Below are 22,006 nucleotides of genomic sequence, written 5' to 3' on the forward strand. Positions count from 1 at the left end.
AGTATGGGTTACTTTATTTAATGTGGCTTATTTATTCTTTTTGACATTTAATAAAGATTTATAATGATTTTTTTCTATATGCAGCAATGCTGTGGCATCACTGTATATAGCACAAGTGATAGGAAAATTGTGTCTTCAAGTCAATTAAGGTAGCTAGCAATAACTGTCAAAACTAAAAAAAAAATTAACAATATGAAAAAAATAAAAAATTAAAAGTTTAAATCACTCGCTTTCTCCCCATTGAAAGTAAAGATATTTAAATGAAAATTAAAAATACTGTGACAAATTCTCTGGCAAACTGTTGGAGGGGAGATTCGTTTCACTGAGGCTATTAGCTTCAGTGATTTGAAACCCAGAAGTTTGCTCCAGCACAGTATGTGTTGAAAGGGGTTAATTGGCCATTTTAAGGGCTGGGTTTTTGTGAACAACCATAAAGCCGGTGAGAGGTTGTCCACCTTTTGTCCACCCCAAGGTATGGTTTGGGGTTTAAATAGACTGCCTCATTAGGCATTAAGTGTTTTGTGTGTCTGGAGAGGATAACTCCAGAGAAATGTTGTGCTAACCTGAACCATGTGTTTTGCTATCCCTGAGCGGGCTGTTCCCCACTGCCACAAGGACTGTACTTTGTGCTACCACTTCATTTTGTTTTCCTATTTTTGCCCAAAGGGCCATATTTATTTTTAATTCACCATAGTTTATGGCACATACATAATAAACCAGTTAAGATCCCTTCCTAACATGCGCAGTACATATACTGCTCTGCAGGAGGGACGTTCCCACAAAGAGAAGTATGTGTACGGCACGGTGATCATGCGGCCTCATGCTGAGCACCCCGGCGATCACATTCGGGTGTCAGCTCTATATGGGAGCTGACACCCCGCAACAATGCCCACGATCAGTGCTAGCACCGATTGTGGGCATTTAACCTCTCTGATGCCGCTGTCAGTAGTGACAGTGGCATAGAGGAGCTTCGTACAGGGAATCAGGTCCTGCAGGGAAGGTGGCTTGTGAGTGTCTGCTGGGAGCAGGAGCTGGCATGCCTCCTTCTCTGCCTGTCAGATCCTGATCTGACACTCTGCAATGCAGAGTGTCAGATCAGCGATCTGATATAAGATACAGGAAAGATATGTATCTTTGTACCGTGTTAGCCACGGTAAAAAAATATTTAGAATTGAGAGTCCTCAGTGGTTGATACCTTTTAATGTCTAACTGAAAAGTTGGTAACAAATTGCAAGCTTTCGAGACTACTCAGGTCTCTTCATCAGGCATAGACTAAAACAATATCTGAAGAATCACATATTTATGCACAACACAGCACAAAAATAATGTCATAGATAAGACAGGTGATGTGAAGCAGAACTACCATTATGGAAGAGTGATAAACAGTTGTGTCCAGAAATATTGGAACAGTTCATAGATAAGGAGTGTGTTAGGTGACGAGTTCCCGCCACTGCACAGGGGGAATCTCGACCATGTCTGCTGTGGTCTCCCATTCTCCTCCAGCCGAAGTGGAACCTGCTCAGTGGAGACGTCAGTCCAGCGTCTGGCTCAGCCTGATACTGTGCGAATGGTTACTGTTGCCTTTCCAGGCTCTGCCCTTGTAGCCAGCACAGGTCAGCGGCGAGCAGGCTTTTCTAGGACTAAGTCCTGCTTTTCATGCACTGAGCATGCCCACGGGAGGATCTCTCATTGGAGGTCAGGGGTCACACACTCAGGCCCTGTTGCAGCTCCTATTTGTCCACCAGGAAGGTCCTGTAGAGCTGCAACTATAAAAGGTTTGCATGGCCGCACGGCCATGCGCCAGTATCAAATGTGTTTGGCTTAAGCCAGTGGATACTATACCACTCTTTACATATGTGATTTGAGGCAGTAGCTTTGGGACTGTACACTCAGGCAGGCAGCTAGCTTCAGTGGGGGCAATTAGCTTTGGCTTAGCATCTGGTCCCTTCATGTGTGCGGTTAGCACAGAAGAGTTCCAGAGCAAGCATAACCCTTAGCTAGGGTAATAGATTTGTTTACAGCGCGACTCCAGTTCACACGGGGTGAAGCTTAACCCACTTGTGAGCTCAGAGGTTATCCGCCATTACTTTGCAGCAGATATCTCTGCACGGTGGATCCTGGGCTGCGAACGCACCTTGTAGCTACCTATCTATACTCGGTGCGTTCCGCTAGCCCTAACAGAGTGTGAATGTTTTATTGTCCTCTGATTGGGGTCTGGTTCTGTGTTGTGATGCCCCCTCAAGGTCTGAGGAGCAAATTCCTTAAATGATGTAAAAATACATAAATCCATGCGACACATTCATTCCTGCACTGAGAGTGTCAAAGGTCATCATTTTATACTCCCAGACTCTCCTGTCTCTCTGAGATTTGAAATTACCCTTTAATACAAGTAATCTCATGTCCATGTTGCTGTGATCTGGGATACAAAAATGTTTGGCCACAGGTAGAGCCATTCTTGTTTCTCTGGTTGTGTGGTGGTGAGAATTCATCCTTGTCCTCAGATTTGCCCTGTCTCCCCTACATACAGACCCCCAGTTGGACATTTAGTTCAAATAATTAGGTACACCAAATTAGATGTGATGCAGCTGAATGTACCTGGGATTTCGTAGTCCTGATTTGAATTAGTGATCTTTATCTTGTCCGTGGTCAATATAAATGGACAGGTTTTACATTTTTTCTGGTTGCAAGGAAAGGTTCCCGCAGCTGTTGGAGAGGGCAGTGAGCTTCTGACAATGATGCTTCTTAGATTTGGGAGCTGCCTAAAACACAGTAGTGGGGGTTCTGGAAAAATGGATTGTGAGTGGGCATCTTTTTGTAGTAAAGGTTATAATTTCTGTGCAGCTCCCCTTAGCACTTCCAGATTTGGCTTGTAGGTGACTACGAGAGGCACCCGGTTATTTTCTTCAGTAGCTTTGTAATCTAGGAGATGATTCCTGGATATTCTAGTTGCTCTTGTCCAAGCCATCAGATACAATCGTATATGTTACAGCCCCATGGATAGGGATGAACACCTTGGTCACCTCAGAAATACCTTTTTGAATCAGGGCTACCATCCAAAAACAATTCAAAACCAAATTACAAGAATCAAACCAAATCAAAAAGACTGATGTAAATAAAAATGGTACCGCTGAAAACATCATCTTGCCCCTCAAAAAACAAGCTGCCTTACAGCTCCATCAGCAGAAAAATAAAAAAGATATAGCTCTCAGAATAAAGCAATGCAAAAATATGGTATAAAAAATGTAATTCCTGATTTGCTATTTTGTTCATTCTGTCTCCCAAAAATCATAATAGAAAGTGATCAAAAAATGTCATGTTTCCCGAAAATGGTACCAATAAAAATGTCAGCTCATCCCGCAGAATACAAGCCCTCATATGACTCTGTCGGCTGAAATATAAAAATATTATAGCTCTCAAAATATGGTGATTAGTGTTGAGCGATACCGTCCGATACTTGAAAGTATCGGTATCGGAAAGTATCGGCCGATACCGGCAAAGTATCGGATCCAATCCGATACCGATACCCGATACCAATACAAGTCAATGGGACTCAAGTATCGGATGGTATTCATGATGGTTCCCAGGGTCTGAAGGAGAGGAAACTCTCCTTCAGGCCCTGGGATCCATATAAATGTGTAAAAGAAAGAATTAAAATAAAAAATATCGCTATACTCACCTGTCCGACGCAGCCTGGACCTCAGCGAGGGAACCGGCAGCGTTGTTTGTTTAAAATTAGCGCTTTTACTTGGTTACGTGAAGTCCCGGCTTGTGATTGGTCAGGGCGGCCATGTTGCCGGGACGCGGACCAATCACAGCAAGCCGTGACGAAATTACGTCACGGCTTGCTGTGATTGGTCCGCGTCCCGGCAACATGGCCGCCATTAACCAATCACAAGCCGTGACGTCACGGGAGGCTGGACACGCGCGCTTTTTAAAAAGCGCGCGTGTCCAGCCTCCAGTGACGTCCCGGCTTATGATTGGTCACGGCGCCATGTTGCCGGGACGCGGACCAATCACAGCAAGCCATGACAAAATTACGTCACGGCTTGCTGTGATTGGTCCGCGTCCCGGCAACATGGCCGCCATTAACCAATCACAAGCCGTGACGTCACGGGAGGCTGGACACGCGCGCTTTTTAAAATGGGCGCGTGTCCAGCCTCCCGTGACGTCCCGGCTTGTGATTGGTTGCGCCGCGGTCAACCAATCACAAGCCGGGAGGCTGGACACGCGCGCATTTTAAAATTTTAAAATGCGCGCATGTCCAGCCTCCCGGCTTGTGATTGGTTGATCGCGGCGCAACCAATCACAAGCCGGGACGTCACGGGAGGCTGGACACGCGCCCATTTTAAAATGCGCGCGTGTCCAGCCTCCCGTGACGTCACGGCTTGTGATTGGTTGCGTCTCCCATGTGACTGCGACGCAACCAATCACAAAGCCGGGACGTAATTTTAAAATCCTTAAGGACCTGAAATTACGTCACGGCTTGCTGTGATTGGTTGCGTCGCCCATGTGACTGCGACGCAACCAATCACAACCCCGGAACGTAATTTTAAAATCCTGAAGGACCTGAAATTACGTCACGGCTTGCTGTGATTGGTTGCGTCCCGGTCACATGGGCGGCACGCAACCAATCACAAGCCGGGACTCACGTAAAGGAAAGAAAAGCGCAAATTTTAAACAAAGAACGCTGCCGCTTCCCTCGGTAAGGTGCAGGCTGCGTCGGAGAGGTGAGTATAGCAATATTTTTTATTTTAATTCTCTCTTTTACACATTTTTACATTAATGTTGTTTCGATACCGATACCCGATATCACAAAAATATCGGATCTCGGTATCGGAATTCCGATACAGCAAGTATCGGCCGATACCCGATACTTGCAGTATCGGAATGCTCAACACTAATGGTGATGCAAAAACTAGTTTTCACAATAAAAATCATCTTTTAGTGTGTGACAGCAGCCAAACATAAAAACCCAATATAAATTTGGTATCGCTTTAATCGCACCGACCCGAAAAATAAAGTCGCCTAACCACTTATACCGCATGAGGAATGGCATAAAAAATAAATAAAACCAATTCTTTACATGCTGTTGAATTTTTCATTTTGCCTCCCAAAGACCGCAGTAAGGCTCGGCGCACATTTATCCTGTGCTCTACACTGAGCACTTACACCAGGGTTTCTGTGTAAATCTCTGAAATAAGTGACAGAACCCTCAGTGAAAGAATCCCTATAATGAGGCAGATTGATGCACTGGGAACCCCATCTGACCAGTGATTCTGCGTTGTCCGTCCTGTTAGGTTTGCATAAAAGTGCCGTCGGCCACAGTTTTATGTGCTTCTGAAAAGGACACTGCTGAACAGAGGTCAGACATAGTCCAGAGTAAATCTTCTGCTGCATTATAGTGAACAGATCCCTCGGGGGTTTCATCTGAATAACGTCACTTGGAGATTTAGATGGAATCCCCAAAGTACAGTGGTTGCGGAAATTATTCAGAACCTTTAAATTTTTCACTCTTTGTTTTATTGCAGCCATTTGGTAAATTCAAAAAAAGTCATTTTTTTCACATTAATGTACGCTCTCCACCCCATCTTAACTGAAAAAAAACCAGAAATGTAGAAATTTTTGCAAATTTAATAAAAAAGAAAAACTGAAATATCACATGGTCATAAGTATTCCGACCCTTTGTTCAGACACTCATATTTAAGTCACATGCTGTCCATTTCCTTGTGATCCTCCTTGAGGCCAGTTTCACACGTCAGTGGCTCCGATACGTGAGGTGACAGTTTCCTCACGTACCGGAGCCACTGACACACGTAGACACATTAAAATCAATGCATCTGTGCAGATGTCATTGATTTTTTGCGGACCGTGTCTCCGTGTGCCAAACACGGAGACATGTCAGTGTTCGTGGGAGCGCACATATTACACGGACCCATTAAAGTCAATGGGTCCGTGTAAAACACGTACCACACACAGACATTCTCCGTGTGCCGTGCAGGAGACAGCGCTCCAGTAAGCACTGTCCCCCCCACATGGTGCTGAAGCCGCCATTCATATCTTCTGTGCAGCAGCGTTTGCTGTAAAGAAGATATGAATAATCCATTTTTTAGTGGTATTTCATGTTTAAAATAAAGCTCCATGTCCCCACCCCCTGTGCGCCCCCCTGCTGTTCTGAAAATACTCACCCGGCTCCCTCGTTGGCTGTCGCTGCTTCCTGTCCTGGCCGCACCTTCTACTGTATGCGGTCACGTGGGGCCGCCGATTACAGTCATGAATATGCGGCTCCACCTCCCATAGGGGTGGAGCCGCATATTCATTACTGTAAATGAGCGGCCCCACGTGACCGCATACAGGAGAAGCTGCGGCCAGGACAGGACACTGCGAGGGAGGTGGGTGAGTATTTTCAGAACAGCGGGGGGGCACACAGGGGGTGGGGACATGGAGCTTTATTTTAAACACGAAATACCACTAAAAAATGGATTATTCATATTTTCTTTACAGCAAACTCTGCTGCACAGAAGATATGAATCGCGGCTTCAGCACGATGCAGGGGACAGTGCTAAACTTTAGCGCTGTCTCTCCTGCACGGTCCGTGTGGTACCCAGGCGGCACACGGCTGCCGCATGTGTGCCACATGGATGGCCTACGTGAGCTCACGGACACACGGACACGGATAACTCCGGTACCGATTTTTTCCGGTACCGGAATTATCTGGACGTGTGAGACTGGCCTGAGATGGTTCTACTTCTTCATTGGAGTCCAGCTGTGTTTAATTAAACTGATAGGACTTGATTTGGAAAGGCAGACACCTGTCTATATAAGACTTCACAGCTCACAGTGCATGTTAGACCAAATGAGAATCATGAAGTCAAAGGGACTCTGTCACCTGAATTTGGAGGGAACAATTTTCAGCCATAGGGGTGGGGTTTTTGGGTGTTTGATTCACCCTTTCCTTACCCGCTGGCTGCATGCTGGCTGCAATATTGGATTGAAGTTCATTCTCTGTCCTCCGTAGTACATGCCTGCACAAGGCAATCTTGCCTTACGCAGGCGTGTACTATGGAGGACAGAGAATGAACTTCAATCCAATATTGCAGCCAGCATGCAGCCAGCGGATAAGGAAAGGGTGAATCAAACACCCCAAAACCCCGCCCCTATGGCTGAAAATTGTTCCCTCCAAATTCAGGTGACAGAGTCCCTTTAAAGGAACTGGCCAAGAAGCTCAGAGACAGAATTGTAGCAAGGCAAGGCAAAGTCTCGCTCCACAAAAATAAGCCATCACACAGCTCCATCAGCCAAGAAATAAAAATGTTTCAAGTCTTGGAAAATGGTGACACAACTCAAAAAACTTTTTTCTTTAAAAAGTCAGAATTTTTTTCACCACTGTACATGTTGGGTATAGCCAAAATCATACTGATGAGGAGAATCATATTGCAAGGTAATTTGTACCACATAAAGTACACCATAAAAACAATTCCCAAAAAGCAATGTCAGAAATGCATTTTATTCACAACTTCACCTCACTTGAATTTTTTTTTCCATTTTCCAGTATACTATGTGGTAAAATGAATAGTGTCATTCAAAAGTACAACTTGTCCTCATACAGTGGGGGAAATAATAATATAGGAGAAAGGAAAAGTTATTCATCTCATCATTACATGAATTTTTCTGGCTTTGGGTGTGGACTCCAGGATGGTGCTCGGAAAAAGCAGCTGTGGTAATCAAACAAAAAAGTTGCAGCAACAGACATCTAAAATCAGGTTATTAGATGCCAAGTGGCATGCTGTCACTCCCAACCCCGATGTGCATTTCGCTGAGTGCTTCTTCCTGGGGGCGCCATGTCGTGGAGACAGCGCAAACCCAGGTAACATGTATTGGGCACAGGGTGTCAGTCTTATGTTTTGTTAAAAAAACTTTTGCTAATACAGGTACACGAACAGCATTTGCATTTGCTACCATATTGCTTTATATATGAATAGAGGTTTACTTGTTGTGCACTTTAACACTGCAGCCTACTTTATTGCCAATACGGTGTCAGATTTATCATGTGCTGACAAGCAAAGTTGTATTAGTGTTTTTGTTATGTGTCCATAAGTTATAGGACATTATTGATCTCTTATCCAGGCAGGTTTTTCGTGCCTTTTCCTGTTATTGCAAACAGGTGGTGTACCATAGCTGTAAATTACTTTTGAATATTAATATCCAATGATTGACACAATATATATCTAGCTGTGTATTAGTGCATGCTGCTCCAGCTAACCTCCTTGTGTATGTGTGTTCTATGGTTTGAGGCACTCTGTTTTTAAAATTATTTGTGTATATTTTAGTATCATTGAAATAAATGTTATCTTTTTTTAATCTCAAATCTATATAACACTTCTTGATTTATACGTGGCTTACTTGTTACGGGATCAGTATGTTCATACAAGTGTGAGAATGTGGAATAAGAGATTTTACAAAAAAAATATCACTCCATGTCACACAGTGCAGATACAGAATAATATCTACATCCAAGCACTTACCGCTGACGTCTCGCCTAATCATAGCCACTTTCTCCTGTTTCTTCTCCATCTGGTCAGACCTTCAAGTCGAAATCTTCCAGCCACAACTCATCTTTTCATGATGATCTTTGCAGCCCTGAAAATAACAACTTTCTTCCTGCCAACACATTAGGATATGCAGCAGAATGTTCTCCTGCAAATCATAAAGATGTGCACATAGTCTTAGTTCCTGTCCAGTATACCCATCATGCACTATAAGTTCTTGATAGCATCATAATGATTTAATGATTTTGCCACCTCACAATTCATTACAAGTCCCTGACAGAGGCTTAGAACACTCCTCCACCACCCAATTCTTTTTACATCCATATCTAACGTCGTCCTTCCCCTGTTCGTAAGTCCATTATAAGTCCCCTTTGCTCCCATCCCAATTCCCCATATCCCTCATTGTTCTCCTCCCCCCACATCCCATCATTGTCCTCTCACCCACCTCCATCATTGCCTTCTCCATCACCTCAATTATTGTTCTCCCTCAGCACCCCTATCATTACCCTCTCCACTACCCTAATCGTTGTTCTCCCTCACCACCTCCATCAATGTTCTCCCTCACCACCTCCATCAATGTTCTCCCCACCACCTCCATCAATGTTCTCCCCAACACCTCCATCATTGTTCTCCCCCACCACTTCTATATACACATGCACACACACCACCTCTCACCTTTCTGCATGTTCCCCCGCAGTCACAGCATCATCGTCGCTGACAGCTTCCTCTCTCTGACAGAGGCGTGCGCTGAATGCTAACATCATTCAGCTGTATGGCTGTAACAGACAGGAAGCATGGACAGGAAGTGGAGGACGGATCACTCCCTGCTGTCACACATGAGGGCAATCTGGCCAGGGGCCCCTTGAGGCCGGAGAACCAGCCCAGGCTTCACTCTGCTTTTGATAAATGTTCCCCTTATTATTACTATTTTTATGGATTTTTTTAATGATTGGTTGTAATAAAGATTTTCTGATCTTACTTTGGTCTTTATAGCTTCCCACTTTTTTAGATATACTGTAAGCTTTTGAAAGTATCCCTATTTATTCTCTTTGGTCTTTATTTGGGTATTGACTGTGTTGTACTCAGAAGCATCAGCACTGATCACATGATCGTGTGGTATATGCCGGCAATGCAGGGTTCCTAGGTTTTAGCAGACCTTTCAATTCGGCTTGTGAATTTCATTTTATCACTGTAATAAGCTGGTTCCCCTGTGATTGGGGTTCCTATGGATACCCCAGTTGCAGTTGGAAAAAAAGATCAGTAAGGAAAAAAATATTTCCAGGGATTTGTAATGATTTTCTGGTGAGCATATTTTGTAAAACAAATATATACTTCCATCTCACCGCTTACTGCAAAACAATAAAGAAAATAAGATTTTTTTCATATAAATTACATTTTCTTACCTAAGAAAAGATACAAACCTACACATAAAAGGTATCTATATGATCATAATAAATTGAAAAATTATTTCAACAGATAATTGTCAAACATGAGCAGTAAGAAATATAAACAACAAATTAAACCAAAAGCCTCTTTTTGAAATTTTCTGTTTAAAAAAATATATAAAAATAAACAGTAATTTATATGTATCACAAAGTAGTGCTGTAAAATAATACAATTTGTCACACATAAAACAAAGCCTTATGCAGCCATGTAAGTGAAAAAATAGAAAGGTTATAGCTGCTGAAAGCAGAGGCAAAAATTAAAATAAATAAATTGGCTGGTCAACAGAGTTCAGCGAATATATTTGGAATCGGTCACTGAATCTGAATTTGCCATATTCGTGTCATATTGGTACCCTATTTGTGGCTAATTTAAGTTTGATGATTGGTTCCAAACATAATCCTTAATTTCAATTCCCATGGACTCCAATGAGGTTCGTCTGTGCTCATCGAATATTGCAATAACAATATTCGCCACTAATCGTAACCGGAACTGAATTTTTAAAAATTCGTTCAACTCTACTGGTCACTAAGGCCTATTTAGGCCTGGCCACCCCTTCAAGATGCAGCCCTTTTTCATTTTTGCATTTTCGTTTTTCGTTCCCCTCCTTCCCAGAGGCATAACCTTTTTATTTTTCCGTCAATAGGGCCATGTGAGGGCTTATTTTTGGGGGGACGAGTTGCACTTTTGAACGATACCATTAGTTTTTACCATGCCTTGTATTAAAAAACGGGAAAAAAATTCCGAGTGTGGTGAAATTGCAAAAAAAGTGCAATCCCACACTTGTTTTTTGTTTGGCTTTTTTGCTAGGTTCATTAAATGCTAAAACTGACCTGACATTATGATTTTCCAGGTCATTACGAGTTCATAGACATCAAACATGTCTAGGTTATTTTTTATCTAAGTGGTGGAAAAAAATTCCAAACTTTGCTAAAAAAAAAAAGAAAAAAAATCGCGAAATTTTCTGATAGCCGTAGTGTTTCCATTTTTCAGGATCTCGGGTCAGGCGAGAGCTTATTTTTTGTGTGCTGAGCTGATGTTTTAATGATACCACTTTTGTCGCAGCGACCTAAACAACGTAATTCTGGCGTTTTGAATTTTTTCCACGCTGCCCCATTTAGTGATCAGGTTAATCCTTTTTTTATTGATAGATTGGGTGATTCTGAACTCGGCGATACCAAATATGTGTAGGTTTGATTTTTTTTTTATTGATTTATTTTGAATGGGGCGAAAGGGGGGTGATTTCAACTTTTATATTTTTTTTTAGCTTTTTCATATTTTTTTGAAACATTTTTTTTTTTACTTTTGCCATGCTTCAATAGCCTCCATGGGAGGCTAGAAGCTGGCATAGCCTGATCGGCTCAGCTACATAGAAGCGATGCTCAGATCGTTCCTATGTAGCTGAATCACTGCATTGCTATGAGCGCCAACCACAGGGTGGCGCTCACAGCAGTCCGGCATCAACAACCATAGAGGTCTCAAGGAGACCTCTGGTTGCTATGCCGACGCATCGCTGACCCCCGATCACATGATGGGGGTCGACGATGCACGCATTTCTGCCCTGATGGTCGGAAGCGGTAGTTAAATGCCGCTGTCAGCGTTTCACAGCGGCATTTAACTAGTTAATAGCGGGTGGATTGCGATTCCACCTGCCGCTATTGCGCGCACATGTCAGCTGAACAAAACAGCTGACATGTCGCGACTTTGATGTGGGCTCAGCGCCAGAGCCCACATCAAAGGGGGAGACACAACATGCGCCGTACTAGTACGGCGCATTTCATGAAGGGGTTAAGGTGTTAATATCTTAAACTGCTTTGTTATGAATTTGCAGAATGTAATTGTATTTCTGGAATAGTATGCTGCATTGAAAACTGTATGGAGATCCAGTCAAAACCAATGATTATTAATGGTGAACCAGAGCTGTTCTTTCTCTAATTATTTAGTAACTAATTGCTTTCTAGCTTGCAGCCTTTTGTGACAATCAATTTTAATAACATCATTAAATTTGTACATAAGTGTGATTTTTCTACATCATTGGGAAGATTTTCTTTTTTTTATTTCTTTTTCTGATCTTTTGGTATTTAAAAACCCCTATTAATATAATTATATTTAATGCTTTTCAATTTCTTGAATGTTATCATGGTTACAATTATATGTTTTAACTAGCCAATGTGAAGATTCTACAAACAAAACATTTAAAGATTTATTATTAGTGTTTTACAGTGTATGAGAGGGTGTTAAAGGGAATCTGCCACAAAATGGTTGCTTTCTCATCTGAGAGCAGCATGATGTAGGGGCAGAGACCCTGATTCCTGCAATGGGATGCTTGCTGCAGTTTTGCTAAAATCACTGTTTTATCTTCTGAAAATCTATCAGTTCTGAATGCGGAGCGGAGCTTTCTATGTACAATGTGCATAAGCAGAAAGGTGCCAATCAAACTTTTTTTGCTATAGGATATCTCACTGAGGTCACCGCAGTTCATCAGCAAAGTGAGCTGGGAACGTAGCCTCAGTGACCTACGGTAACCTCAATGATGTCACCACTAGCCACTGATGCTGCACTCCCAGCAGTTCATTCTCCCGTGGATTTCAGAATAGACCATCGCACCTTAGCAGCGTTAAGTTTGAAAACCATGGCTATTAATAGCGTTGATGTGAGCTCAGAAGCATGTTCCAGCACATATAGTGCTGAGAGTTATTAGGTCAAGCGATGAGTGGGAATGACTGCTCACATATCCCAACCCCAGGGGTGTTGTTTGGCAGATAAAATGGAGACTGAGTGTCTCATTCAGTGTCTGGAGCTGGAGATGTGTGAATCTCCTGTGTGCTGCTCTATACTAAGGCCTAAAGAACCAGAGTGGGCGTAACCGCTATATTTTTACTTTATGTTGTCACTTTGTGCCGGAAAAGGCTGTTCTTTTGTTTTGCTTTCCTGAGTGGTTTATGAAGTTTAAATGGACTTGCCTGGATATTGCAGCAATACTGCTTCCTGTGCCTACCTCAACAGCAGCTGAGTGAGTACAAACCTCTGCAATAAACATATACATATCTTTGTGTGTCTTTTGAAGCATATTTCCTTTGAAAACTGAAAATGATGTGTAAATGACAGAGAATTGCTCTATGTAAAAGCTCATGTTAAAACTGCATTGCAATCGGATAGCAATCGCACTGCATTCGGATGTAAATCGGATGCTAGGTGGGAAAAATTGGATTGCACTCACATGATACTCTGCTTGTACAGTGGTGCTTAAGGGTGTGTTTCCACGGTCAGGAAACACTGCGTGTTTGACGCTGCGTAGAGCCACAGCGTCAAACACGCAGCGTCCAGATGTTACAGCATAGTGGAGGGGATTTCATGAAATCCCGGCTCCACTATGCATTAAAACACGCAGGCGGCACACCCGCGTAAAACGGACATGCGGCGCGTCTTTTCAGAACGCAGCATGTCTGTTTACAATGCGGCCACGCTCTGTCGCCGCACCGTAAATTTCTCATAGACTATCATTAGATGTGGTAAAACCACATCTATTGATTAGTAACATGCGTAGTAACTGCGTAAACGCAGCTTACTATGCATGTCTACTAATTCACATGCCGGCTCACCTGTCCCGACGCTGGAAGTCCCTGGTCCACTGCAGTTATCACGATAACTTAGCTTATCGCGAGAACTGCCGTTCACGTGACCGGGGGTTATCTTCGGTCACTAGGCTGGTTCTCACGGTCACCTGATCAGCTGATTGTGAGAACGCTGCAGTGTTGGTGATCGCTGGAGAGTAATCTCCGGTGATCATCTACAGGCTCTGCTACATCTGGATGTCAGGCATCCAGATGTAGCAGAGCTGGACTCGTCTAGACTGTGTGCACATACAACACACAACATACAACATACAACATGCAACATACAACATACAACATACACCATACAACATACACCATACAACATGCAACATGCAACATGCAACATACAACATACACCATACACCATGCAACATGCAACATGCAACATGCAACATACAACATACACCATACACCATACACCATGCAACATGCAACATGCAACATACACCATGCAACATACAACATGCACCACGCAACATACAACATGCAACATACACCAAGTAACATACAACAGACACCATACACCATGCAACATACAACAAACACCATGCAACATACAACATACACCAAGTAACATACAACATACACCATACAACATGCAACATACAACAAACACCATGCAACATACAACATACACCATGTAACATACAACATGCACCATGCAACGTACAACTTACACCATGCAACATACAACATACACCTGTAAAACTCAAGAGAACCAATGGAAGTTTTTATATAAAGCGTAAATAAATTTTTGTAATATCAATACACACAATTTAAAAAACAAGCACATATCAAATACTGAGACTGCAAATAACGCAAAAGTGCAAATATCAAAAGACACCAGATTATAAGGTCTACCGCACAGTAGCTAGTATATCAATGCAATTATATTGTACTTAAAGGTACAGACAAAACTCTCCTATTGAATACCCATGAGGTAGTAACCCTATTACTAATAAACTGTCATTTATGCCATAATCCCTCACTTGTCCCCATCTGATGGGATTCCATCCACCAATACACCAGTTTAGATAGGGCTGCAACCATAACAAGTGCCCCATACGGTGGCCCTGGCGACAGAAATATTAGGAGGGCATGTCTCACCTAGTGCTGGGTAGACCTCTGCAGGCACCCCAATGTGCGTTTCTCCGCTGTCATCCTCTCTTTCTCAAGGGGAAGTGTGGTTTCAATTGCCTATAGGACCTTTAAGTATCCATAGTAACGTGTCACGTGATCCTCACTTGACATCACTGGATACTGAGCTTTGTGAATATGGCACATGCGTGCGCCGCTGTCCCGGGCCAACCCACCCCCGCCCGGACGTGTCCAGACCTGAGCTCAAGCGGGTACCCACCACCACAGGACGTTGCCAGACTAGGAGGGACGGCCCCGGAGAGAAAGCGCTCACACGTGCACCACAGCAGCGGCCATTGAAGCCTATATCTGCCCCACATATCGATCCAACAAATCAGTCAGAATGTAAACACACAATGAAGGCTTTCTCCATCAGAAGGGTAATCCATACTAGAAACTAAGTCCCATATTTCATCCAACGGGTCAGATGTCTCATTCCACTTCCCATGGTAGCAGCCTTCATATATATATTTCCAGGAGGAGACACCAGGCTCTAAGTATGATCATAGTGGTGAAATAAAATGAAGAAAACCTATATAAATATAACAAAAAGACAAAAAATGTGAATTAAAACCAAACACATGTACAATTAAAATACAGAGGGGGGGGAACCTTTTCGGTCAATATCAAAGGTGAGGTGAATTTACAAATATGGACCAAAATTAAGGGATTCATTTAGGCCCGCGGGTTTCATAGTTCCAAGTGTCACTATCCACTTCAATTCCCGCTGTGTTAGCAATTTCTTTACGTTTCCACCCCTAATGCCAACATGTACAACATCTATGCCTCTTACTTTAAACTCCTTTGGGTTACAGTTATGGACCACTCGGAAATGTCTAGGAATGGTTTTGAGAGTCGACTCTGGAAACGATATTGACCGAAAGGTTTCCCCCCCCTCTGTATTTTAATTGTACATGTGTTTGGTTTTAATTCACATTTTTTGTCTTTTTGTTATATTTATATAGGTTTTTTCTTTTTATTTCACCACTTTTTTATTCACTAAAATGATTCTATAACAAGTCACATATTTTTGTGAGTGACAAAACAAAGTGAACCTTTGTTTTCAGTATCTAGTGTTACCCTCTTGTGCAGCAATAATTCCAACTCAACATTTCCAGCATTATATTGGCAGTCTTTCTCCCATTAACTGTGAGAATTTTATTTTAAAATGCTATATTTTTATTTTTCCAGATATAACATTTATCTAAACGAAAAAGCTCTTTTTTGGTCTCCTCCAACCTTTAGGCCTGTTTCACAAGTCAGTGTCTCCAGTACGTGTAGTGACAGTTTTCTCAAATGAATAAGTCTATGCACGTCAGTGTTTTTTCATGGACTGTGTGTACATGTGCAAAACACACAGACATCAATTTGTACCAGGACACCCGGGCCGCAAAACATGCCACACATGTGCACACGGAGAAAAGTGCACCCTGTCCTCCGTGTGCACGGACGGCCGCCGGGGAAGAAGCGCTACCATAAGCGCTGTTCCCCTGCATGTGGTGCTGAAGCCGGCGATCCATGCGAGTAGGGGAGAATGAATGAAAGAAAAACCCAACGTGGGGTCCCCATATGTTTTTAAACCAACCCGGCAAAACTTACAGGTGTGGGCTACATGATATGGCCCCACCAGCCTAAAAACAGCAGCCTGCAACTGCCCAGAAAAGGCACATTTACTAGATGCGCCAATTCTGGATCTTTGCCCTGTTCTTCCCACTTGCCCTTTAGTAGTGGCAAGCGGGGTAATGAGGGGTTAATGTCACCTTCCTATTGTAAGGGTATTATGTATACACCTCCTTACATGTAAAGCGCCATGGAATAAATGGCGCTATAACAATAAATAATAATAATAATAACACCGTACAATATTGTAAGGTGACATTAAGCTGGCTTAGTAATGGAGCGGTGTCAATAAGAATAAAGTCTTTTAATGAAATAAAACACAGTTTTGCCATCTTTATTAATCTGCCAATCCAAGCAAAGCCCTCGATCTCCTGTAAAAAAATAAAAAAACAACAATATACACATACCTGTCTGGCATACAGTCAGTCACACGCCATAATTCATGTCTAGGGAATGTACAGCTTACAACCGGGAGTGCTGCTAATGCGACTGCATTGAATGAATGAGACACTGTGGGCGCAGGCTCAGTAACTAGCGGTGACGCCACTGAGTCTATGCTCGCTACATCTCAATCACTCCCCAGTAGTTTACAGATGGTGGCAGTCTAATAGATGCGCCTTTTCTGGGCAGCTGCAGGCTGCTGTTTTTAGGCTTGGGGGTGCATTTCCATGGCCCCTTACCAGTCTCAGAATAGCAGTCCACACCATTGAGATTTGCCAGGTAGGTTTAAAAACATAGGGGGACCCAATGTGGGGTTTTTCTTTCATTCATTCTCCCCTGCTCGTGCTGCTCATGGGCAGAGCAGGGGAGAAGGGATGACAGCTGGTTTCAGCACCACACGCAGGGGAACAGCACTTACAGTAGCGCTTTTTCCCCAGCGGCTGTCCATGTGGTACTAATTCGGCACATGGTTGCCACACGTGTGCCGCACGTAGAATACACACGGACACTGATATCTCTGGTACCAGTTTTTCTGGTACCGGAAATATCAGGACATGTGAAACCGGCCTTAAACGTAGTCCCAATAGACTGGCATGTCCAGGTGATGATTAGCAAATTGCAGATTGGTAGCAATGTTCTTTTGAAGGGCAATGTTTTTTTCCTTGCAATCCTGCAATGCACATCTTGTTATTCAATGTCCTTTTGTTGATAGACTCATGAAAAGTAATATTAGCTAAAATGAGAGAGAGGCCTTTAGTTTCTTTGAGGTTACTTTAGGATCCTTTCTGTTCACATACCTTGTTCTTGGAGTGATCTTTGTTGATCAACCAATTCTTGGGAGGGTAATAGTAGTCTGATATTCCCCAATTTGTATACAATATGATTGTGGATTGATGAACTATAAACTCTTGAACAATGGATTGTAACTTTTTCCAGCTAGATGAGCATCAACAAGAATGTGGAGCTGGTGGTTGTGCACCCAGTGCGCCACTGGCTGAGCTTACCCTGAACAGGCATGACTAATAGTACTAATAGTAGTGTTCTTAAAACAGCTAAGAAAAATTGCAGTGCTCTTAATAGCATTTATTTTGATAAACACAAAGGCACTGGGAGCACTGCACATTCAATTCCAAATGAAAACATGAACAAAATATACATTTTTAAACTGTAAATGAAGAAAAAGGAATAATAGGCTGCTCTAAAATATAGCAGTGTCTGCCTTTTTAATTTACAATCTCGAATATTTACAATATAAACTGAAATTTATGTTCAGACTTCGCTATTATGTTAATTACTAAACTAATATTTAGTTGTATAACCTTTATTCCTGATAACTGCATTACATCTGTGGCATGAAGTTAATTAACATCTGACACCTGCGAACAGATATTCCAGTCCAAGCTGACTGGCCTAAATTCATAACAGTTCTTTTGAATTTTTAGGTTTTGTATCAAAAACAGCATTTTTGAAGTCACTCCACAAATTCTCAATCAGATTCAGGTCTGAGAATTGGCTGGCCCCTTCATGACATCAATCTTGTTGGTTTGGAACCAGGATGTTGCTCACTTTCTGGTGTGTTTGGGTTTGTTATCCTGCTGAAACACCCATTTCTAAGGCACTTTGCCATGAAGTGACTAGGGACTTGGGCCACTTACCTGATCCCTTGAACAAGGGGGCGCGTAACATATCTTGGTCCCCCGGATTACCCCAGAAGTTGGAGATGCCAGGGTCACATACCTTGCTATGCTACTATTTTAGCCTTTATCTGTTCCCTCCCCTACCCAGGGAGGTGTGAGGCCTAAGTGCATAGATTACACTAACCAGACAGACAAGGGAAGACAAATAGGGATAAAGGAAAACTACAATCATACAAATACACTCACAAACAACAGTGTGTTACACAGGGGAGGGATAGGTAGGAGAAACCAAAATGTTGAGGATAAGGATAAGCACTCAAACCAACTCCAACCAGAAATCTCCAGAACAACTCTCAAAATGCCTACTCCAAACATTAATTACTTCTCCAACACAAACAGGCAGAATGAACTGTCACTGGTGACACTGTGACGGTCTGACCCCACTCTGTCGTGGTTTCCCCGTGACACATTTCTTCTTCAGCATAGGTCAGCATGACCTCTTCCAGCATTTTTATAAATTCAAACTGATCCATGGTGCCTGATATGCAATAAATGGGCCCAACTCCATAGTATAAGATACATCCCCAAACCATTATGCTTGCACCTCCATGTCTTACAGTCTTCACAGTGTACTGTGGCTCAAATTCAGTGGTGTTTGAGTCATCTCACAAACTATTAGCTGCATTTAGATCCTATAAAAACAATATTGCTCTCATATGTCCATAGAATGTTGCACCACTTCTCTTTAGACCAGTCAATGTGTTATTTTGCAAACTGTAACCTTTTTAGCATGTGATTTTTTTCAGCAACGGTACTTTACGAGTGTTTCTTTCATATAGTTTGGCTTCATGTTGGTGTCTTCCTGATGGTTGCAAGGCTCACAGATAACTGAAGATCTTCTTTGATCTCCCTGGAGCTGATCATTGGATTGTTCTTTACCATTCTTGTTATTCTATGATCTATGCAGATAGTAGTATTTGTTTTCCTACCATATGTTTTGAGTTTTGCTTGCTATTTTAAAGCACTGGAAATCTTTTTAGCGGAGCAGCCAATTATTTTCTGCAATTGTTTTTATATATCTCCTCTCCAATCAACTTCTTGATCAGAGTTGTTTTTCCTTCCTTACAATGTCTGGAACAACCCATTTTACTCCCTGAGCAAGGACTAAACCAGCTCACCAACATTTGCTGCCCTCCTTCCTTATGTAAGAGCCATAATTAACACCTATTTCTTCACAGAATGAGATGACCTCACTAATAGTGATGTTAGACTACTATTAATTTACACTCACAGTCATTTGATATTGAATCATTTCCTCATTTAAAAAATGACAAAGTATGATATTTTGATTCACTGTTTGAATTGGTTCTCTTTACCTACTTTTAGGACTTGTGTGAAAATGTGATGGAGTTTTTTTGTCACATTTATGCTAAAAAATAGAAAAATGCTGAAAGCTTCACAAACTTTGAAGCACTACTGTGTAATTATACCCTACTACTTTTATGTTCATTCCAATAATATCTAGTTTGTACTTGATCCAGTCTGAATAAAGAGTTTTGGTGATAAAGAATGATTCATTCTATGTTAAGATTAACAGCCAACAATCACCTTTTTTCTCAAACTTACTTTGGTCCTTTTAGGCACAGCACAACATGGTGATGCTTGGCCTTATTATTGTTCATAGTCTGCATCAAATAAAAAAAAATCTCAATTTGATAAATTGCCTTTCTTGGGTTGAACAAACAAAAGTATATTGCTAAACTGGAGATTGGCACAACTATAGAAAGGTGTGCGCAGCATTTGTTACCTTCTGTCAAAACTCTCTCGGAAGATGAGCCTCGTTGATCACTAAATGGATTCTTAATTGTAAGGCCTGGCTTACAAATTACAATGGTATATAACTCGCACTTGTAGCCACAAACATGCAACATCTATGAAAATTACTCTTTCTCACATAAAATTGTCAATGCCTGAGTATATACAGTGCTTATAGGCATTTTGTCTATGTAACACATGCCTATTTTCAGAATATATATCAGTATGTAGGTTGAGCGTGATGTTTTAATGTTAAGATTGTTTTAATTACTGGAGGGGCAAAATATCTAGAAATCCCTGAAATTAAAATGATTAATAAGTCATGTCATTTTTTTAGATATGCTATGTAAATGTTAAGTTGAGCACAAAATAATGAAAATGTTCAATGCATGAAAAATGTTACATTTAATGGAAGTTTATTGATTAGTTTCACAGCTACTGCTCAGTCAACTAATAATATTTTGTAAGGAAAATTTTAGTGCATTATTTGGTGCCTAGTTTTGCATGTTATACCATGTCCCTTATCGACACTCCGCACCCCTTTTCAGTGAGTTTATGCTGAGGTCAGACAAAAAGAGTAAAAAATGCATAATGATTATGTTGCAAATCATGAAAGACTTGTGCAAATTACACCCTATATTCTGTTGCATTTAGCATAACAAATATACACCAAAATTTCAGCTTTTTAACAAGCTATTCTCAACATATTTTGTGGTATAGTACTAATAATTGGGGCATATGCTCTTCACATTTATTGATGGGGTTAATAAATTATTCATTGATATAGAGCATTTGGTACATGTTATAGTTGCCAATTGATTCAAGGCATTTACTTAATTACCAGGAAGAGTTGTCAAACAGCATGCCATTCACGTACACAATGCTTCTCCTGTGGAAACTGAATACAGTAGCACTATTTCATATTTAATCTTTCTAATTCAATATGTGTTCAGAAATTATAAACTGCAGAACTAACTCCATTCTCCTAGTTGATAGTCAGTGGTGTACCACTAATAACGTAGGCCACATGACTTGTGGGTCAGAGGGGCCCGGTGGCTTTATCTGGATGCAGATACAGTTATAAGCAATGGTAGAACAAAAAGCAATCAGTTCCTTGTTCCACCATTCACTCTCTGCATCTGATTTCTGAATTTCAGTGCAGCAGGCATAATGATGTTAGTACATCACGATTGCTGTGCTGAACTTCAGAATGTATGTTGCACAGACCAAAGCAGCAGAGGAACGGGGGGAGATTTTCTATTTTATCAATGACTTACTTATTTAGAGCAATTTTACTATGTTGATGGCTCTGTGGGTACATTGTACTTTGTATAGGACTGTGTGGGGGTTATTATGATTTGTGGGGGCCATTATATTGAAAGGAGATCTGTGGTGGCCTTATACTGTGTGGAGGACATTATACTGTGTCGAGAGTTAACTGGGCGCCATTACACTATGTGTGAGCTATCTATGCTGATATTGGGTCTTTCATACTGTTTGGAAGTCTGTAGAGGGGTCATTATATTGTGTGATTGGCTGTGTGGCCATTCTTCTGCATGGAGACCGGTGAAGGACTCATACAGTGTTGGGGCACTGTTGAGGCCAGTATGTGATGTTGTGGGACTGTGGGAGGCAACATACTGTGTTTTTTGACAGTGGAGGCAATAATACCATAATACTGTTTTGTGGGACTCTGGGTGCTCATCATAATGTTTTGTGGGACTATAGAAGCCACTATGCAGTTATGTTG

The 22,006-nt window shown here is 41.9% G+C and overlaps 1 protein-coding gene across 2 annotated transcripts in view; it reads left to right on the plus strand.

Annotated features, from left to right (window-relative positions):
- GRID2 (glutamate ionotropic receptor delta type subunit 2) overlaps positions 1-22,006 on the plus strand; it is a 1,941,594-nt gene that overhangs the window by 1,612,562 nt on the left and 307,026 nt on the right. The window lies entirely within an intron of this gene.

Source organism: Ranitomeya variabilis, chromosome 1 (assembly GCF_051348905.1).
Source record: "Ranitomeya variabilis isolate aRanVar5 chromosome 1, aRanVar5.hap1, whole genome shotgun sequence".
NCBI lineage: Eukaryota > Metazoa > Chordata > Amphibia > Anura > Dendrobatidae > Ranitomeya > Ranitomeya variabilis.